The following is a 22,198-nucleotide window of genomic DNA, read 5'->3' as shown; positions in this document are numbered from 1 at the left end:
AAACTAGAGATAGAGTAGAACGTATCAATGAAACTAGAAGCTGGTTTTTTGAAAGAATCAATAAGATTGATAAACCATTGGCCAAACTAATCCAAAAGAAAAGAGAGGAGGCCCAAAATAACAAAATTATGAATGAAAAAGGAGAGATCACAACTAAAACCAAGGAAATAGAAACAATCATCAGAAGTTCTTATGAACAGTTATATGCCAATAAGCTAAGCAACCTAGATGAAATGGATGCTTTCCTGGAAAACTATAAACTTCCAGGGACGCCTGGGTGGCTCAGTTGGTTAAGCAGCTGCCTTCGGCTCAGGTCATGATCCCAGCGTCCTGGGATCGAGTCCCACATCGGGCTCCTTGCTCCGCAGGGAGCCTGCTTCTCCCTCTGACTCTGCCTTCCACTCTGTCTGCCTGTGTTCGCTCTCGCTCGCTCTCTCTCTGACAAATAAATAAATAAAATCTTTAAAAAAAAAAAAAAAAAGAAAACTATAAACTTCCAAAATTGAACCAGGAAGAAATTGACAACCTGAATAGACTGATATCCAGTAATGAGATTGAAGCAGTGATCAAAAACCTCCCAAAAAACAAGAGCCCAGGACCTGGGGCGCCTGGGTGGCTCAGTGGGTTAAGCCATTGCCTTCGGCTCAGGTCATGATCTCAGGGTCCTGGGATCGAGTCCCACATCGGGCTCTCTGCTTGGCGGGGAGCCTGCTTCCCTTCCTCTCTTTCTGCCTGCCTCTCTGTCTACTTGTGATCTATCTCTGTCAAATAAATAAATAAATAAATCTTTAAAAAAAAAAAACAAAAAAACAAGAGCCCAGGACCTGATGGATTCCCTGGGGAATTCTACCAAACTTTCAAGAAGAAATAACACCTATTCTCCTCAAGCAAAGATCCCACCCAAAAGGAGAATTTCTGTTGAATATGGATGCTAAGATTCTCAACAAGATCCTAGTAAATAAGATCAAACAGCACATTAAAAAGATTATCTACCATGACCAGGTAGGTTTCCCTGAGTTGCAAGGATGTTTCAGCATTGACAAATCAATCAATGTGATAGAACAAATCAATAAGAGAACCACATGGTCCTCTCAATTGATGCAGAAAAAGCATTTGAAAAAATCCAGCATCCGTTCCTGATTAAAACGTTTCAAAGTATAGGGCTAGAGGGAACATTCCTAAACTTCATAAAATCTATCTATGAAAAACCCAGAGCAAATATCATCCTCAATGGGAAAAAGCTTACAGACTTCCCATTGAGATTAGGAACACGACAAGGATGTCCACTCTCACCACTCTTGTTCAACATAGTATTAGAAGTCCTAGCAACAGCAATAACACAACAAAGGGAAATAAAAGGTATCCAAATTGGCCATGCAGAAGTCAAACTCTCTCTCTTCACAGATGACATGATATTTTATATGGAAAACCCAAAAGACTCCACCCCCAAACTACTAGAACTCATACAGCAATTCAGTAATGTGGCAGGATACAAAGTCAATGTACAGAAATCGGTTGCTTTCTTATACACTAACAATGAAAACACACAAAGGGAAATTAGAGAAATGATTCCATTTACTATAGGACCAAAAACCATAAGATACCTGGGAATAAACCTAACCAAAGAGGTAAAGGATCTGTACTTGAGGAACTACAGAACACTCATGAAAGAAATCGAAGAAGACACAAAAAATGGAAGACCATTCCATGCTCTTGGTTTGGAAGAATAAACATTGTTAAAATGTCTATACTGCCTAGAGCAATCTATACTTTTAATGCCATTCCGATCAAAATTCTGCCGGTATTTTCAAAGAGCTGGAGAAAATAATCCTAAAATTTGTATGGAAGCAGAAGAGACCCCAAATTAAAAGGAAATGTTGAAAAAGAAAAACAAAACTGGCAGCATCACATTACCTGATTTCAAGCTTTACTATAAAGCTGTGATCATCAAGATAGCATGGTACTGGCATAAAAATAGACACATAGATCAATGGAACAGAGTAGAGAGCCCAGACATGGACCCTCAACTCTATGGTCAAATAATCTTTGACAAAGTGGGAAAAAATATACAGTGGAAAAAAGACAGTCTCTTCAATAAACGGTCAGGGTGATTTACTTTACTGATTCCAATGCTAATCTTTTCCCAAAGACACCCCCACAGGCACTTCTAGGTATAATGTGGATGTTCCCCCTACTTTTGTTGAGAAATAATTGAAACACATAGCTTGTATAAGTTTAAGGTATACAGCATGATGGGTTTGATTCACATATGTGGGAAATGGTTATTAAGTAGGTTCAACTAACATCCATCATGTCATATAGATACAATGAAAAAAGAAAAAAGAAAAGAGAAAAAAGAAAAAAAAATTCCTTGTGATTAGAAATCTTAGGATATACTCTCATAACAACTTCCTTAGATATCAGATAGCCGACCCCAAATTAAAAGGATGAAGTCATCATGTTGTACCTCGAATCTCTAGTACTTACGTATAACTGGAAGTCTGTACCATTTTTGCCCACTTCCTCCAGTCCCTACTCTGGCCACCATGCCTGACCCCTACCTCCAGTAACTGATTTCTTTTTCCAGGAGAGTTTTTTTTTTTTTTTTTTTTTTTTAAAGATTCCACACAGAAGTGAGATCATATGATATTTTATGTCTGACTTATCTTACTTAGCATAATGCCTTCAAGGTCTATCCATGTTGTTATAATATGTAGAATTTCCTTATTTTTTATAGAATAATATTCATATATTTATCACAACTTCTTTATCCATTCATCCACCAGTGAACATTTAGGTTGTTTCCATGCCTTAGTTGTTGTGAATATGCTGCTATGAGCATGGGGGTACAGATATCTTTTCCAGTTAGTGTTGTCATTTCCTTTGCCTATATTCCCAGAAGTGGAATTGCTGGCTCACATGATAGTCTTTTTTCTTTTTCTTTTTTTAACTTTCTGAGGATCCTCCATATTGTTTTCTATAGTGGCTGTACCAATTTACAATCCCTCCAACAGTGCACAGGTGTTCCCTCTTCTCCACATCGATGCCAGCATTTGTTATCTCTTATATTTTTGCTGATGGGCATTCTAACAGGTGTGAGATGAAATTTCATTGTGATTTTAATTTGTATTTCCCAAATGACTAGGGATGTTGAGCATCTTTTCATGTACTTTGGCCTCTTTCTTACATTATCTTTGGAGAAATATGTATTCAAGTCCTTTGTCCATTTTTAGTCGGATTATTTGAGGTTTTGTTTTTATTGTTTTTCTGTTTTTTTTGCTGTTGAGTTGTATGTATACAATCTTATATATTTTGGATATTAATCCCTTATCAGCTATATGATTTGTAAATATTTTTTTCACATTCTATTGATTGTCTTTTCACTTTGCTAATGACTTTTTTGGAGGGGGGTATATGGAAGCTTTTTAGTTTGATCACTCCCATTTATTTATTTTTTATTTTGTTGCATGTGCTTTCGGTGTCCTATTTCCAAAATCATTACCAAAACTCATATCAAGGAACTTTATTTCTGTGTTTTCTTCTAGGAGTTTCATGGTTTCGGGTCTTATATTTAGGTCTTTAATCCATTTCTAGTTAATTTTTGTGAATGGCATAAGATGGGGTCTAGTTTAATTTTTTTTAAGTGAATATCCATTTATTGAAGAAGCTCTCTTCTCTCCATTTAGTATTTTCCTCCCTTGTCAAACCTAGTGGACCATATATACTTGGGTTTATTTCTGTGCTCTTGATTCTGTTCTGTTGATGTGGTTGTTTTCATGCCAGTACCATACTGTTTTGATAACTGTACCTTTATAGTATAGCACGAAATCAGAAAGTTATGACTCCAACTTTGCTTCTCTTTCTTAGGATTTCTTTGGGTATTCAGGGTCTTTGTGGTTCCACATAAATTTTAGTAGTGTTTTTTTTCTACTTCTGTAAAAAATGCTCTTGGAATCTTGATAGGGATTGCATTGAAACTATAGATGACTTTTGGTAGTATTAATATTGTAACAATATCAATTTTTTCAGTCCATGAATACAGGATGCCTTTCCATTTTTATCATGTCTTTTTCAATTTTTCATCAATTTTTTTCAGAATACAGGTTTTTAACCCCCTTATTGCATTTATTCTCAAGTATTTTATTGTATTTGATGCTACTGTAAATGAGATTGATTTATTTGTTTTTCAGAGAATTTATTATTAGTGTATAAAAATACTACTGATTTTTATACATTAATTTGTATCTTGCAACTTTACTGAATTCCTTGATTAGATCTAATAGTTTTTTCATTGACTCTTAGGGATTTTCTCTATATAAAATTATATCAATTGCAAATAGAGTTAAATTTACTTCTCTCTTTTCAATTCTGATATCTTATTTCTTCTTCTTGCCTGAATCTTCTAGCTAGGACTTCCAGTATTATGTTGAATAGGATTGGTGAGAATGGGCAGCCTTTTTTGGTTCCTGGTCCAAAATGGAAAACTTTCAACTTTTTACCATTAAGAATGATGTTAGTTGTGGGCTTGTCGTGTATCGGCTTTATGATGTTAAGATATATTCCTTCTTTGACTAATTTGTTAAGAGTTTTTATCATAAATGAATATTGAATTTTGTCAAATGCTTTCTCTGGATCTATTGAAATGATCACTGGATTCTTTTCCTTCATTCTACTAATGTGGTTTTTCACGTTGATTGATTTGCATGTTTTGAAACATCCTTGCATCTCAGGGATAAATCCTATTTGATCATGGTGAATGATCCTTTTAATGTGCTGCTGAATTTGTTTGCTAGTATTTTATTGAGAACTTTTGCATCCGTGTTCATCAGGGATTTTAGCCTGTAGAGAAATAATGTTTTATTAACTATCCAGGGATCTCTTAGCCCGGTCAAATTGACACATAAAAATTACCATCATGCAGCCATTATTGAGGAAGAAAGATAAAACAAGAATCTTTCAGTAAATGTTTATATGCATTTAGTAGGTACATTCCACTTGCAAAAGCAAACATTTTTGACATTTGTTTATTTTTAAAATTATAAATTTTAATTATGTGATTTCACTTAAATGTGATATAAAGCATATTTTATATTTTAATGATGTCATTGAGTCAGTTCCCTTCTTTTTTTATTGACACTTAAATTTTACATTCTTCTGGGAAGCTCTGCATTGCTGAAACTTCTTTGGTTGCATTTTCAGGACACACTTCAGTATGTGGCATCAAAACTGTAATTAGGTGGCTTTAAATTTGAAGGTACAAGGAAATTTGAAACAATTCCAAACTTTTAATATTGCTTACTGCCTTCCCAATCAGTTTGGCTTAAGATTTCAAGTATCTGGAAGTCTGTGGATTCAGATATGCAGTGTAATTCCTGCATTATCATATATAACCATAGTGAAAATTAACAGCACCCTGGGGACATATTTCTCAGGATATTCCATGCCCCACAAAACTGATCTAAATTGAGTTCTCCTTTACTTCAAAAGGAGCTCATTCTTTCTTTCCCTCTCTCCTCCTTCTCTTCTTTCTTCAACTGTTCTGCTTTCTCTTTGTCCTTTTTTCTGCCTTTCCTATCTTACATTTGTTTTCTACCTTCTATTAACTTCATGTAGAAAAAAGGGAGTTTGAAAGGTTCATAATATATTTTATAATGTTATGTATTATTCCAAAGTGCCAGTTTACTTTTGTACATTATTATTCCCATTTGATATACTTGTAGCATTTAAAATTAACTCATTTCTAACAAAAAGACTATCTGTGAGGCTTTTTAGAGCTTCATCTATGAAATCACAACAGCAAGTGCGATTTGGTAGATATCAACCAAATTTCAGAAGCCATTCCATTCATTCATTCTCCCAATCATCTATTGATTTATTCATGACTTTATTCAGGTATAATTACTGAGGGCTACCCATGTGCTCTGCACCGTGTCAGATGGCTGAATAGGGCAGACATAACTTCCCCCTCAAGGACTGGGGTTGTGTAATGATAAAACATAGTTTAATTAAAACATAGACCAGTGGAACAGAGTAGAGAGCCCAGATATGGACCCTCAACTCTATGGTCAAATAATCTTTGACAAAGCGGGAAAAAATATACAGTGGAAAAAAGACAGTCTCTTCAATAAATGGTTGCTGGGAAAATTGGGCAGCTGTGTGTAGAAGAATGAAATTCAACCATTATCTTACACCATACACAAAGATAAACTCAAAATGGATAAAGGACCTCAACATGAGGCAGGAATCTATCAAAATCCTATAGGAGAACATAGGCAGTAACCTCTTCGACTTCAGTCACAACAGCTTCTTTCAAGACATGTCCCCAGAAGCAAAGGAAACAAAAGCAAAAATGAACTTTTGGGACTTCTTCAAGATCAAAAGCTTCTGCACAGCAAAGGATACAGTCAAGAAAACAAAGAGACAACCCATGGAATGGGATAAGGTATTCACAAATGACACTACAGACAAAGGGCTGATATTCAAGATCTGTAAAGAACTCCTCAAACTCAACACACACAAAATGGATAATCATGTCAAAAAATGGGCAGAAGACATGAACAGACACTTCCTCAAACAAGACATACAAATTGCTAACAGACACATGAAAAAATGTTCATCATTGTTAGCCATCCGGGAGATTCAAATCAAAAACACGTTGAGATACCACCTTACACCAGTTAGAATGGCCAAAATCAACAAGACAGTAAACAACAGGTGTTGGAGAGGATGTGGAGAAAGGGGAACTCTCTTACACTGTTGGTGGGAATGCAAGTTGGTGCAGCCACTTTGGAAAACAGTGTGGAGATTCCTCAAGAAATTAAAAATAGAGCTTCCCTATGACCCTGCCATTGCACTACTGGGTATTGACCCCAAGGTACAGATGTAGTGAAAAGAACGGCCATCTGTACCCTAATGTTCATAGCAGCAATGGCCACGGTCACCAAACTGTGGGAAGAACCAAGATGCCTTTCAATGGACGAATGGATAAAGAAGATATGGTCCATATATACAAAGGAGTATTATGCCTCCATCAGAAAGGATGAATACCCAACTTTTGTATCAACATGGATGGGATTATGTTGAGTGAAATAAGTCAAGCAGAGAGAGTCAATTATCATGTGGTTTCACTTATGGAGCATAAGGAATAGCACGTAGGACATTAGAATGTGGGGAGGAGAAGTGAGTTGGGGGAAATTGGAGGGGGAGACGAACCATGAGAGACTGTGGACTCTGAGAAACAAACTGAGGGTTTTGGAAGGGAGTGGTGGGGGTTTTGGGGAGCCTGGTGGTGGGTATTAAGGAGGGCATGTATTGCATGGAGCACTGGGTTAGGTGCATAAACAATGAATTTTGGAGCACTGAAAATTTTTTTTTAAAAAATTAAATTAAAAAAAAAGCATAGTTAGTTACAGTAAATGTCTGAAGCACAGAGGATTATAACATGAGTAATTGTTTTATGTCAGGGTGTTTTTGGCTGAGGTTTATAGTAAGATTGTGGTTACTATTAACATGACCTAAGAAAATATTTGGAATAATTTTTGTTTACTATTTTCCATTAATGTATGACTGTCTATGAGAAGAATTAAAAATCAGAGCCTGGCTGGCTCAGTTAGAAGAGTATGCAACTCTTGATCTCAGCTTTGTGAGTTTGAGCCCCATGTTGGGTGCAGAGATAACTTAAATAAATAAAACTTTATATAAAATAAATCATCCTGGGGTGCCTGGGTGGCTCAGTGGGTTAAAGCCTCTGCCTTTGGCTTAGGCCATGATCCCAGGGTCCTGGGATCGAGCCCCCCATCAGTCTCTGCTCAGCAAGGAGCCTGCTTCTCCTCCTTCTCTCTCTGCCTGACTCTGCCTGCTTGTGATCTCTCTCTGTCAAATAAATAAATAAAAATCTTTAAAAAAATTCATCCTTATCCCAAGGAATTTATATTCTTGTGACTGGAGACAATTAAGTAAATAGATAATGTCAATGCAATGTTCTCTAATACAGAACTTAACTCGGTGGCTGTGAATAGGCATCCAGCACAGGTTAAGAGCAAGGCACGAAGGGAGGCTTCCAGAAGAAAGTTGTACTGGTACAAGGTGTGCAGGATGGTGGCTCAGTGTCAACCAATTTGGATAAGATGACTGATTAATATGGTCATGCATAAATAATTCATGCACAATATTATTGTGAACAAAGTAGCAGGTCAAGCCACATGGAATGCAATGATAACTGAAAGAAAGAATTATCAATAAGCAATGGAGTTTTCTAGTACAAAAACAATCTACCATATCTCCTCCACTAGAGGGAATAATAGGTGTGAGCATTAAAAAAAATGCTATTGCACCAATATGTTCCTTCACAAATATGCTAAAATTTCTTGATGGGAGTCTTAGTGCCTCTTGGCCCCTCAGAGGGACGTGATAAGGGAATCCCAATCAAGGAGCCCTGGACTCCACTCTTGATTTTATTCTGTAAGACATAGAGGCTATGAACATTTTCAGCAGAGCAGTTAAGATTCTATGTTTTATAAAATACTGACGTCTAACTAAGACTTTATTTGGGAAAGTGGTTTTACCGCTGAGAAGACTCTTAAACCCACTAGTTTAGAAAGTGTTAAGTGGTTGACTTATTGAAATCTAGATTATTTATTTTTATTTACTAAAATTAAAAAAAAATCTTTATTAAAATTCTTACTAGGAAGTTTCCAGATTTAAACAATCAAGATTTTTCTCTTCACATGCATACCTTCTCAATAAATGATGGCAAGTTCATTTAGAAATATGCACACATATGAAATAAAAATGATTACTTTAAATACATATTATTTAAACTTCAGACATGTTCAAAGGGGAACATAGCACAAAACAGTTAATCTACACAGTATGGCTTTTAGGGAACTCTTGAGAATTGTGACACATATTCCATTGAAGAAGTGAAGTAGCCTGCATCCATCACTGCCATTATACAATAATTGTATTTAAAGCAGAATTTTTTAAAAAAATTTATTTTTATTTATTTGACAGACAGAGATCACAAGTAGGCAGATGGGCAGGCAGAGAGAGAGAGGAGGAAGCAGGCTCCCTGCTGGGCAGAGAGCCGGATATGGGGCTTAATCCCAGGACCCTGGGATCATGACCTGAGCCGAAGGCAGAGGCTTTAACCCACTGAGCCACCCAGGTGCCCCTACAACATACTTTTTTTTTTTTTTTTAAAGATTTTATTTATTTATCAGAGAGAGAGAGAGGGAGAGAGAGTGAGCACAAGCAGACAGAATGGCAGGCAGAGGGAGAAGCAGGCTCCCTGCCGAGCAAGGAGCCCGATGTGGAACTCGATTCCAGGACGCTGGGATCATGACCTGAGCTGAAGGCAGCTGCTTAACCAACTAAGCCACCCAGCCATCCCTACAGCATACTTTTTACTACACTGTATTATTTTCAAAAGTGTATTAACTCTGTTTTCTGAGTTATAACAGATAACAAATAGAACTTCCTTTTTGTGTTCCACAGTTGAAATTTTGGCTTGTGTAGATTATTCAGGATTTTAGCAATAGAACAAATGAATCAATTCGATTTTCTTTCTTTCTTTTAATCATGAAAAAACTGTATTTAGATTTAGCCAGCTGGACTCAGTTTAGATGATCCCAATTTTGTTGGCAACATCCAAAGCATCATAGTCAGGGGCCAGTCAAACATATGCCTTTTTCTCTCCATCAGGCCTGATTAAGGTGTTGACCTTGGCTACATCAATGTCATAGAGCTTCTTCACAACCTGTTTGATCTGGTGCTTGTTGGCCTTGACATTCACAATGAACACAAGTGTGTTGTTGTCTTTTATTTTCTTCATGGCTGATTCAGTAGTCGGGGGAACTTGATGGTGGCATGGTGATCAAGCTTGTTTCTCCTGGGGGCGCTCTTCCGAGGGTATTTGGGCTGCCTTCGGAGACACAGAGTCTTGGGTCGTCGGAACGTAGGTGATGTGTGGATCTTCTTTTTTTTGTGACTGTGGATGCCTTTCAGCACCACTTTCTTGGCCTTCAAAGCCTTTGTTTTGGCTTCAGCTTTGGGAGGAGCAGGGGCTTCCTTCTTAGCTTTTGGCGCCATCTTTGTGAAAGGGTTCAATTCGATTTTCTTGCATATATTGTTTCCTTACAAGGAACCCATTTGTTTACTTTTTAATAGATTACTTAATCAGTGAGCTCTGGTGAAATTTCATTGGGATTTCAATGTTTTGGGGTCAACTATTGGCAGATTCTTCTGTTTTCCCCATTTGTCACATTGCTATTGGCAGATAATATGCTACCTGAACATGAGTCTATTTTATATTTGAAAATGGTTATCTTCTCTAAATTATTAGTCTGTGCCGACATTCCAGATGATCACTTTTTAGTTTATTTTTTAATTATTTGTATGTATTTCCCCCTATTGTAAGGATGGAAGTTTTCTGTTCCACTTGGTTTTGTATTCCTCACAATGCACCCTGATTTACACGTAGGAGCTGCTCAATCGATATCTGTTGAATTCTGGATAAATGAGTTATTGTTTCCTGTAACATCAGGATGCTTTCGGTTATACAAAGCAAAACACATAGATAAAAGTTACTTAAAACAGTGCTATGCAAAATGTGATCCACAGATGGGTATCAGCACACAAACTTCATTTCTGATCTGTAAGGAGCTAAGTAATTAAGTGTTTAGAAACATTCATAGCAATTTGAATTTATTGTGACATTCAAGTGTCTGACCATTAACCTAAGAATTTGTTTTTATTTTACAACAGTTTTTATTTTCAACGGATCAAAAAAAAAAAAAAAAGCACACAGTTTATTACAGAGTGTTTGAGAAGCCCACATTTTGACACTGTTTCTTATTAGATCTCACATAACAAGAAATCAAGAGGGAAATAGGTGCTGGGGTTGGTTTCCCCGTTCAGCAATGTTAGGACTGAAGGTTGGTGTTTCTGGGAATCCTTTTCTTCTACCCTGGTAACGATATGCCTTCAGTGGTTCCAAGTCTCATGTTTTCTCACCAAAATACTCATCTCAGATAAGAAAGAGGTAGATGAAAAAGAGCCTGCCTTTCTTGTAGTGATCTTTTCATCTAGAAAGGGAATCTTTTCCAGATTTCTCCCTGTGCTTACTTGACTAAATTTGGGTCACCCGCCCTCCCTCAGTCAATCCCTACAGAACTCTCAAGGGCCAGTCGAGCATGACCCATCCTCTAGGAGGGCTACCTCCCTGCACGAACAGAGCCGGGGTTCCAACAGCAAGGACTAGGGAATGGCTGTTCTGCACATTTCTCTACAGACCTAACATTATCAGAAATTGACACAACCACTGAGGATATTTTAGTAAATGGGGAGGTATAATAATAGCTCCAGTTGATAGAATGCCTGTCGTCCTAGGTATTTTATGTGATTCTTCGTATTTTGTACAACTATCCTGTACATAGCCAGTGTTACTCTATTTCACAGATAGGGAAAGGGAAAGAGAGATTTTAACCATCTTGCCCAAGGTCACATCCCTGGGAGGTAAAGCAGAGCTTAGGAATTGAGCCCTGCATCATGAATGTGTCCACTCAAGTTCTTTCTACTGTGCCATGAAGGCCAGTTTTGTTTGATGCCATTGGGTGATCAGGCAGTGCATGTGGTATCAGGAACCTAGGAAGGGCTGACCCAAGGAAGTGACTTGGGTAGATGCCCTTATTTATTTATTAGAAGATTTTATTTAGTTATTTGAGAGAGTGAACAAGAGAGAGCAGGCACAAGTAGGGGTAGGGGCAGAGGGAGAGGGAGAAACAGACTCCCCCCTGAGCAGGTAGCTCAATGCATGATTTGATCCCAGGACCCTGGGACCATGACCTGAGCCACAGGCTGACGCTTAACCGACTGAGCCACCCAGATGCCCCAAGCGATGTTGTCTTTTAAATAGGTAGTCTGAACTAACTTAACCTTTCCAAGTGCTCTCTTGTACATGGGTCTTTACTTTCTTACCTTCAGAAGTCACTCTGCTGCTGTCTGAAGATCACCCTGCCCCATACAATGGCTGTCACTATCAGTTGCTGACCCAAGTGTCAAAGACTCCCTCTCTTGTCACAGGGTTGGACCTAATATGCAGATAGATGTATTCTCTGTAATTTTGCAATCTGAAAGACCATTGCTCAATAAAACTCTTATACATGGTGGATAAGTAGAGCTTGAAACTTGACTAATATGTCAGTACTGTGTATCAGCCACACTGAAGTTTACCTAGGCTTTCATGGACTTTCAGAAACCATTTTGCACCCAAAAGCATGCCAGACACCCAACTTTGAAACACTTCTTTACAACAAAGCTCTTTGGTAAGCTGAAAATTGCTCAGTTTATGGGGTTTTGTCTCAGTCCTATAGTTTTTCATATTCCAATTCCCTAGAAAATTGCTTTTGAGATAAGTTAGATGATATATCTCTGGAGCAGTCCTTTTTTTTTTTTTTTCATTCTACTGCAGATCTGGGCGTATGATCCTAACTATCTTTGACCATGTTCCTTTCTGCAGGTGAGACTCTGTTCTGGTTAACGCATGCCACATAGCAAAGTTTATAGGGCTGTGAAAATAAGATTTGGAACAGTTATGTTTAATGCCCAAATATGTGGATTTTATTACCACTGAAGATTTTAGCATTTATCAAGCTATGTGTGTCCACCTTTAGGTATGTTTTTCCTATCACAGCCATTTATTATCAATTATACTCAGTTGTGAGATAATTCAAGTCAAAATTTTAACATACATGACATTTGATGATTCTCATTAATGTTGCCGACTCTGCCTTTGGATGGAAAACTCTAGCATGTACGTAATGTATAATTAAATATCTTCCTCAGATTCACCATTTCATCAGAAGTTATAAAAATAACAGTTGGGGTAAAATAAGTCCATCCATTGTCTAAAAATTTTCATGTAGTTTAGGTTACATAAAATAAAAGTAATAATTTATGTTGAAGCACAACTAATGAAAAAAAGTTTAATGAATTAATTTCCTTTTAGCTCATCTGGAGGTCTTCATGCTTTTTCCATTGTTTGGTAACTCAAATATCAAATGTTTATCTTGAAAACATGTTGTAATATTGGTATTGCAGTAATGAGGATGGCTATGTTGAAATTTGGGATGTCTTGTGAAATAATTTATTATTCTTCTGAAAAGATTAAAAATTGGTATTAAAAATACAACTGATATTTTTAGATGTCATAGCATATATATTTCTCATATATTCCTAGTGTTGAACATGAAGCATATTTATTCTGTCTCCAAAAAAAAATCTCAAAGTACTTATAAGGCTGCTTTAATTTTACTTAAAAATAATACAGAGAGTTAAAGATTGAAATTATAAATCAGAGTGGATCTATTTCTACCTGGATTGGAATAAATAAGATTTACTATGACCTAAAGTTGCAACAGAATAGTTCATGACAGCAAGATAGAGCCACAAATGAGAATTTTTTTTTATTGCAATAAGCTCTATGACTTGTCTGTTCTTACTATTGTCTTTATGCCTGAGATTTGTGGCAAGCCCAGAAATTGGGAATTTTAGAAAGAAGGCTCTATGTGGGACTGACTCAGGGAGAGAAGTGAGGATAGCTTGGTTTTGTTGTCTGTGATGAAATGTCAGGGTGTGCCTAAGTATAAATAAACCCCAGCTCTCGACTTGTAGTTTTAGGAGGTTTGCAGGGTAATATGAGCTAAGAATTTCAGTTACCATTTATCAAGCCAATAACATAATGCTTTCTTAGTGTTATATTTTCCATGTAGTGCAGAGTATCAAGAACTGTATTTTAATTCTTTTAGGATACCAAGGGTTCCCTTGGTGTGATAGCATAGGAAACGATTTAGAATCTTTTACCTTTTCTTTTTTTTTTTAATTATGCTTTAGAAGTCGTCTACTACAATCCCTTTCTTCTGAGAATATGGAACTAATTTCTGCTGTCATGTTTCTTCAGTGGGCTGAAATCCTGTGGTTCTTCAGCTTTATTCTCCATAACACTTAGCGAAAGTCCACAAGGATCTGTGGTGAGCCAGGGGCAATTTGCCTCCCTGCTGCGGTTCGAGGCAGGATTTGAGGGGTGCAAGTGTTGCTCTACTTGCATAGCTCAGCCAAGCAATTCATAAGAAGATGTGGCTAACGATGGCGGCAGTAATGGGTGGTTAAGCAATGGGAAAAGTCTGCCCTCCAGCCAGCCTCAGGTGAAGTGGTGGGATCATAGTGTCTTGCGTGTAAGGGGCGCTCAGTAAGTATTTGTTGTATAAGTGAGTGAAAGAAGGAATAGATCGATTGACTTTGGGAGTGGAAGTGGATCCTAGATTCAGATCAGTCAATGTTTTTTCTTTGGAATTCCAGAAACATTATTATCACAGCTGGGTTCTTAACCTAGGACAGTGGTGCACCCTTCTGCATAGCTAGGGCATTTAGACTTGTGTGAAGGCATTTTGGTTATCATGGTTTTTGGAGTGGTGGGGTGTGGGGGGGCTACTGGCACTTAGGGGCTATCAAAGGGCTGAGATGTGAATGCCCTTCCGTGAACTGGGAGTCCAGCACAGTGAGGAATTCGTGCATCAAATATTAAACAGCATCCCACTGAGAGCTGAGTCTCCATCTGAGTTCTCAGAGAGGAAGCTTAGAAACAACAGAAGTCATCTCTTTATTAAGTATCCAAATACCCTGTTGGACAGATAGCTTTCAGAAGATGGTCCCTTCCGTCTTGGTAGGCCATTTAGTCTCTGTTGGGACAGCTCAAAGCCATTGTAGCTTAAAAGCAGCCATAGGCAATACATAAATGAATCGATGTGGTTTCGTCTCAATTAGATTTTATTTACAAAAACAGGTGCGGGGATAGATTTGGCTCTTGGGGATAGTTTGCCAACCCTTGTTCCATACTTAAAGAATTACTTGGTTAAAATCCAAGTGTAGTATTTTCCTATATCTGTATTATTGTATTGGTTTCAGCCAGTCATTTGAACCAGCTGAGAACCTCTTGAATTTTAATTATCCCAGTTCTGGTTATCCAATAAAAAATTAAGCTCTTTTTCACTTTGTGTCACCTAATACATACATCTATACTTCTGTCAAGTTATTCTCCAAACCAAAACACAGACACCTTAAACAGAATAAAGCCTACAAGTGACTCTGTACCATGTAAGTAGTTTTTTAGTTTAAAATGATTAGCAGCAGGGGTAATAACTATGTTTGACTACCATCGTTTAACCACCAGTTAATTCATGAAACTACACTACAGTTATATTACGTGGTATACTTGCTGCTTTTTCTCCCATGAATCAAAAGGGGATGGTCTGTACTGTATTTTCTCCCTGAAATCAAGATGTGTGCCTTTGACATGTTCTTGCTTGCCACTCTATTAATGCCAACAAAATTAATCTTGCTCATATAAGAGCAACTTTTGGTAATTCATCTCTTCACTCGTATATCTTACAGTTTGCCAAGAAAAGATGTAAATCTGATCAGTCTGTTTCCTGTACCTGCTCCTTTTAAGATATTTGCCCAAATGTGTAACATGACGACACAAATGTCTGACTGTGGTCCTGAGCACATACTTATGGATCCAGTAGGGCCCTGGGTGGGGAGGAAGGAGTTAACATAGTCCCAGCTCCTTCCTGCCCTTCTCAAGGACATTAGGGCCAAGGGCTGACCTCCACTACACATCCTGTGAACATTTCAAGGAGATGTAGTCACAGATTATCTAAGAAGTTTATGTCTAAGAATGTTTTTTATAGGGTTTTCTAATTGAGCTGCCTATTATGAATAAACCAGGAATTTACATGATATAGAAACCTGAAGAGTGATAGTCATAGGCGTTCTTTATCTCCATGAGGAATAAAATATAAAAACTAAGAAACCCTAAACTTTTTTTCCTGAGACAATTTGCGCAGGTGCGCGTGCACGCACACACACACACACACACGTGTGTGCGCAGCACTCATCTGTTACTCTGAGACCAAATTGTGTCCCGTTTCAAAAAAGGAATTTTTTGGAAAATGTGATAGATCAGGGCTCTTGAGATTACAAGTGTGCCTGTAGTTACTTTTACTGTCAAAGAGGAACAATGCCTGACATTAAAGTGATGAGAACAGATCTTAATTGGTACTAACTGTTGTTACTAGTTACTAATGGAACTCAAATTCAATTTATACAGAGGCTATGGGCATTTTATGATTATTATTTTTTAAAGATCTTGTTTATTTACTTGAGAGAGAGAGAGAGAGTGCGCATAGGGAGCCCAATGTGGGGCTCCATCCCAGGACCTTGAGATCAGGACCTGAGCTGAAGGCAGAGGCTTAACCAAACTAAGCCACCCTGGCATCCTGAGATGGGACATTTTAAAGGGAGAAGGAGGGAGTGGGAGTGAGCAGAGGTTTTGTAAAGTCAAGGAAGTGAAAAATTATAAAAATGCAGGAACTGGGGGTTGGTCCCTGTGAATCCCTTCTGGGTTTACCAACTGGCACGTATGGAAGTCCATCTCCTCCCACAGAGACTGCAAGACACATATGTTCGGGTGTTGCCTGGAACGAACAGTAAATTTTTTTTTTTTAAAGATTTTATTTATTTATTTGACAGACAGAGATTACAAGTAAGCAGAGAGAGAAGAGGAAGCAGGCTCCCTGCTGAGCAGAGAGCCCGATGTGGGGCTCGATCCCAGGACGCTGGGATCATGACCTGAGCGGAAGGCAGAGGCTTTAACCCACTGAGCCACCCAGGCACCCCTGAACAGTAAATTTTTTTGTCAACCTTGAGTTTTCTCAGGCAGGCACTTTGAGGAGGATGAGGGTCATTCTAGGGATGTGACCTAGACCTGTTAGAAACTATGTTTGTTTAGGTCCTTTTAGGTCACAGTGGATGGGCCTATTCAAGAAGCAGGCTCAAAGGAACCTGACTAGAGTTTTCCGACAGACCCTTTGTCACTACCCTTCACTCATCCTTTGTGAGATTGATGCTATCTAGGATCCATGGTTCCCTGAAGTCAGCTGTGATGATGTCATTCTGGGACTCAGCACTGGGAAAATTCATTTGGGCCTGAGACTTCTTTGAGTTTTTTCTGCCATTTTCCCCAAGCTGTAAGCCTACTACTTCAGTTGTCACATAATTACTTCAGTTTTTTTTTTTTTTCTTTTTAAAACCATATACTCTTGTCTTTTCCAGTTTAAAGGCCAGTTTCATGAAGAACTAGTAGAGTAAATCTAGGTGCTATGAAACATGGCCAAATATTATTTATGTTAAAGGAGTAGAGTGTTTTGTAACTTGTATTTAAAGTATTATTTAGTATAATTTAGTGAATCACAGTATACATTTTTTGTCTTCTATAACTTCTCTAATACTAATATTAGTATAAAATGATTTCTGTGACTATTACCATAATGTGAGCCTTATAATTATTTTAATGTTGAAATCAAGAAAATATATTGAACAATATTCACTCTTCTGAATTTTGAATCTTACCATTTATTTTGTTGGAATTTTCTATGACTTTTTAGATGCTGAAGAAGAATAACTATTCAAGGCCATAGCTGTGTAGGCCTTAGCTGTGTAGAGACTCAGGGTGTCTTTTCCCTGGGTTTAAATAGGACCCAATCAGTTGGAAATGTAGGAAAAAAAATTAAGATTGAAGAGCATGGAAGGTTACTAGTGTAGGTCTATTATGTCGGTTCTGATTTTTATTTCGTAAGTTAGTAATTGAGGAGAAGTATTTTAGAATGGTGACAAAGCTTTACATTGCTAAGCAACATCACTGGGCTTAACGAGAGAAAACTAGAAATAAAGCAATTATTGTACTTCATATGACCTTAAGCTTTTTCCTAATGACCATTTATAAAAATTAGAGATGATGTGCTGTGCACTATGCATATGCTTCATATTAATTTTGCATTTACCTAGATATTCAGCTTTGTCTATTAAAATTATGTTTTTTGGTGTGTGTATTAGGTTGACATATTTCCCATTTTATTAGTTCATCTATTCATTTCAGGCACTATTCCATAGAGTGCTAAGAAAAGTTAAAATTAAAAGGCTAGGAATTCATAATTACTAGCAGTCGTGCTTAAATTAATGGGAATGGCAATTTTCAAAGCTTTCTTCAGTAGGAATAGGTTTGAGTTATTTAAGTCAATCATCACAATAAAATAATTATTTTGACTGTGTTTATTTTATTTTTTTAAACATGTTCTTTATTTGAGAGAGAGAGAGGGAGAGAGAGAGCACAAGCTTGAGTGAGGGTAGGAAGACATAGAGGGAGAAGGGAAGCAGACTCCCCGCGGAGTTCAGAGCCCAAGATGGGGCTCAATCCCATGATCCTGAGATCATGACCTGAGCCAAAGTCAGACAGTTCACCAAGTGAGCCACCCAGGTGTCTCTTGATTCTTTTAGAATTCAGCTAGTATTTCTACAGTTTATTTTCAGTGGTTAATAAATGCATATTTTCTATTTTTCTGAATTTTATCTTTCCTAGTATTCCATACTTTTACCACACAAGATACTGATCTTTGATATGCATATTTTTCTTTTGATTTGCATAATTTAATGAATTGTTAATGGTAGTTAAATTTTATTGATCACTGAATTTCAATTTTAATAATTATGTATAGAATACACTTTTCAAGAAAAAATGCCCCCAAACTACTTTTGAAAATCAAGGATAAATACTATTGAGTTTGTCATTAAAGAATAAGTGTATTTCAGCTAAGTTTTTAACGAACCTGCAAACAGTATTGGGTAGAATATTCTATACATAAGATAGCTCTTTCTTAGGGTATTTTCTGAACTGTGTAATTACTAGTTTGTAATTCAATAGGAAGAGATTCGTATTTTTGAGCATCTGGTTTTCTCCATTATTAAATTTAGACCTGCGCAGGTTTGTGGAGATGTATAGAAGTGTAAGTGGATGAGTGTTATTGATGATGGCTATATCAGCCACGCAGACTTCTGACCCTTCTGGGCAGTCGAGTGTTGCAAACTCTCCCTCTGTGGGCTGTGGGTTGTGGGTGACGACTGACCTCTTTCACTGGAAAGGAAGATAAGTCATTATCCTTCATGTGACATAGCTTGTGTGGTATTAAAATTTATCACCTTCTCTGAAACCATCTACTATATGGCCATCTTTAAAGTTGAGATGAAATTTATTTGTATAAAGCTATTTCCCCAATTAGAAATCCAAAACAAGGGGATTTAAATCTTCTTTTGATTTACGGAAAGGATTAAGATAAGTTAACATGGGCTTAGGATATGGCCTTGAATAAAATTTACTTTATTTATTTTTTAAATCCTGCTTTAATTACCTGTAGACTTCTGCTTCTGGAAGATGAAGTGACCAATATTGAATTACTCTTTTGACATAAACAAGTATAACGCTGGGCAAAATAGATGAGGCAGTGGTTTTCAGGTGTCAGACATCACTTAGTCCGGGACTGTGACCTTGAGAGAAGAGACACTGTAGGGTGCTTCCTGAAGGTGAAACAGGGGCCTCCCCGGATAGCAGTGGTGACAGGTACTGGGGACTCAGGACTGAAATTTGTGGAGCAGAATGTAGAGAGAGTCTGTGGAACTAAGGAATTGGTGTGATTATGTCTCAAGACACTGGCTGTGGACTGGGCCACACACACTCGTAGTAAGGCTTGGTGTAGCCCAGCACAGAGAGGCTGCTGCAGGACCAAGAGATGAACATAGAGATGATGTCCTACCGTCCTAGGAGCCACTGGATTTCTTTTGGAGCACGATTCAGGCAATTGGTACCACCAAAAGCCATGTTCAGGAGAAAGGGTCATTACTCTAACTAAAATAAAACAAATAGTGAATAAAACAAAACAGACCTGCTATATAAAGCATAAAACCATTTGTGGCAGGATACAGAGATGCCGCCACTAGTGTAACAAATACCAATATCCTTTAAAGGAGGACAGTGTAATTCAGACCCCACATGACTTGACTCCATGATTGCCAGAATAAAAAAATATATATATTAGATATTCAAAGAACCAGCACAATAAATAAAAACATGATCCAGAATTTAGAGGAAGAATAGACAACAGAAATAGACTTCTGGTTGGTTAAAGTATTGGAATGAAGAGACAAAGACTTTAAAAACTTTATTATAACTCTGTTCAAGAATATTTAAAGGAGGAGCGCCTGGGTGGCTCAGTGGGTTAAGCCGCTGCCTTCGGCTCAGGTCGTGATCTCAGGGTCCTGGGATCGAGTCCCGCGTCGGGCTCTGTGCTCAGCAGGGAGCCTGCTTCCTCTTCTCTCTCTGCCTGCCTCTCTGCCTACTTGTGATCTCTCTCTGTCAAATAAATAAATAAAATATTAAAAAAAAGAATATTTAAAGGAAAACATGTCAATGATGCATGAATAGAATTCAGCAGAGAAATTGAAAGTAAAAAAAGAACCAAACAAATTCTGAAACTTAAAAGTAATACATCAGAAATGAAAAATTCCTGTAATGGGCTTATCAACAAATTACTCATTAAGAGAAAAGAACTTAAAGAAAAACCAATAAAAAGTGTAAAACCTTAAGGAAAGAGATGAAGTATTATAATAAAAAGTGAATAGAACCTCAGTGACATGTAGAGCAATATAAAATAGAGAGAAGAGGATGAATAAAGAAATAATATTTGAAGAAGCAATGACAGAAGTTTCCTGAAGTTATAAAGAAAAATCAACTAACAGATTGAGGAAATTAGTAAATCCCAAGAAAAATAAATACAAAGAGAACCAAATGTTATAATCAAACTGTTGATTACCTAAGATAAAGTCTTCAAAGATGCCAGAAAAACAACAACAACAACAAAAAGACTCATGATATATAGGGAGTATATATACACACATACATACATACATACATACAAATTAAGGGTAATATTTCATCAGCAACAGTGAAGGCCAGAATGACAATGGATGTCACCTTTAAAGTTTTGGAAGAAGAGGGTGCCTGGGTGGCTCAGTGGGTTAAGCCGCTGCCTTCGGCTCACGTCATGATCTCCGGGTCCTGGGATCGAGTCCCGCGTCGGGCTGTCTGGTCAGCAGGGAGCCTGCTTCCTCCTCTCTCTCTCTCTGCCTGCCTCTCTGCCTACTTGTAATCTCTCTCTGTCAAATAAATAAATAAATCTTAAAAAAAAAAAAGTTTTGGAAGAAGAAAAGGTCACGTGATAACTTAGTGTACTACACCAAGTTAAAAATGTCCTTCAAAAGTCATGATAAAATAAAGAAAATTTTCAGATAAACTAAATCTAAAGCAGTTTATTGCCATCGGAGCTGTACTGTAAGAAATGCTAAAGGAAACTCTTGAAGCTTGAGAGAAATGATAACAGAGAAAATGAGATTCACAAATAGCAAAGAATAGCATCGGAAATTATAAATATCTAGATAAATATTTTTAATTTATTTCCTTAAAAGACAAAAATAAAATAATGGCATGGCATTATGAGTATTATATTACATAGAGATGTAAAAGATATGAAATAGGAATGGTATGAATAAATGGAATTATATTGCAATACGATTCTTATATTTTACATGAAGTAGAATATTAATTTTTAAGTAGACTGTGATAAGTAAAAGATGCATTTATAATCCCTACAAAAAATATGAAAGATAGTTCAAAGAGGTATAGCTTTGAACCAACAAAGAACATTAAAAAAATGACTATGAAGAAAGCCTAAAGAGGACTTGACAAATTAGCAAATAAGTTATGATGCTATAGAAAATTTCAACACAAAATAATTGCATCAAATAAATTGATTAAATACTCCAATTAAAAGCTGTATATTGTCAGACTGGATACAAACTCAGAACCTTGATATATGCAATTAAAAATCAGAGGTGGGAGTAGTGCCTAACTGGCTCAGTTCATAAAGCATACAACTCTTGATCGCGACTGGTGAGTTCAAGTCCCATGTTGGTGTAGAGCTTACTTAAAAAAAAAAAAAAATCAAAGATGGGAAATAGATGAATAAATAAAGACACACACACACACACACACACACACACACGGAACATTGTGCAGTCATTTAAAAAGATTAGATCTTGTTCTTCGTGACAACATGGGTAGATCGAGAGAGTATATGCTAAGCGAAATAAGTTAGACCGAGAACAATAAGACAAATACCATAGGATTTCACTCATATATGGAATCTAAAAAACAAAACAAATGATGAAACAAACAATCAAGAAGCAGAATCAGACA

The 22,198-nt window shown here is 37.1% G+C and overlaps 1 protein-coding gene and 1 pseudogene across 4 annotated transcripts in view; one reads left to right on the top strand and one right to left on the bottom strand.

Annotated features, from left to right (window-relative positions):
- NKAIN3 (sodium/potassium transporting ATPase interacting 3) overlaps positions 1 to 22,198 on the top strand; it is a 622,933-nt gene that overhangs the window by 18,056 nt on the left and 582,679 nt on the right. The window lies entirely within an intron of this gene.
- LOC309860414 (large ribosomal subunit protein uL23 pseudogene) lies at positions 9,583 to 10,119 on the bottom strand (annotated as a pseudogene). Its single transcript has one exon. The product of its transcript is annotated as a large ribosomal subunit protein uL23 pseudogene (transcript).

Source organism: Mustela nivalis, assembly GCF_964662115.1.
Source record: "Mustela nivalis genome assembly, chromosome: 2".
NCBI classification, from domain to species: Eukaryota; Metazoa; Chordata; class Mammalia; order Carnivora; family Mustelidae; genus Mustela; species Mustela nivalis.
Note: the sequence above shows the minus strand (reverse complement) of the source record. Positions and strands in the feature narration are given on the sequence as shown.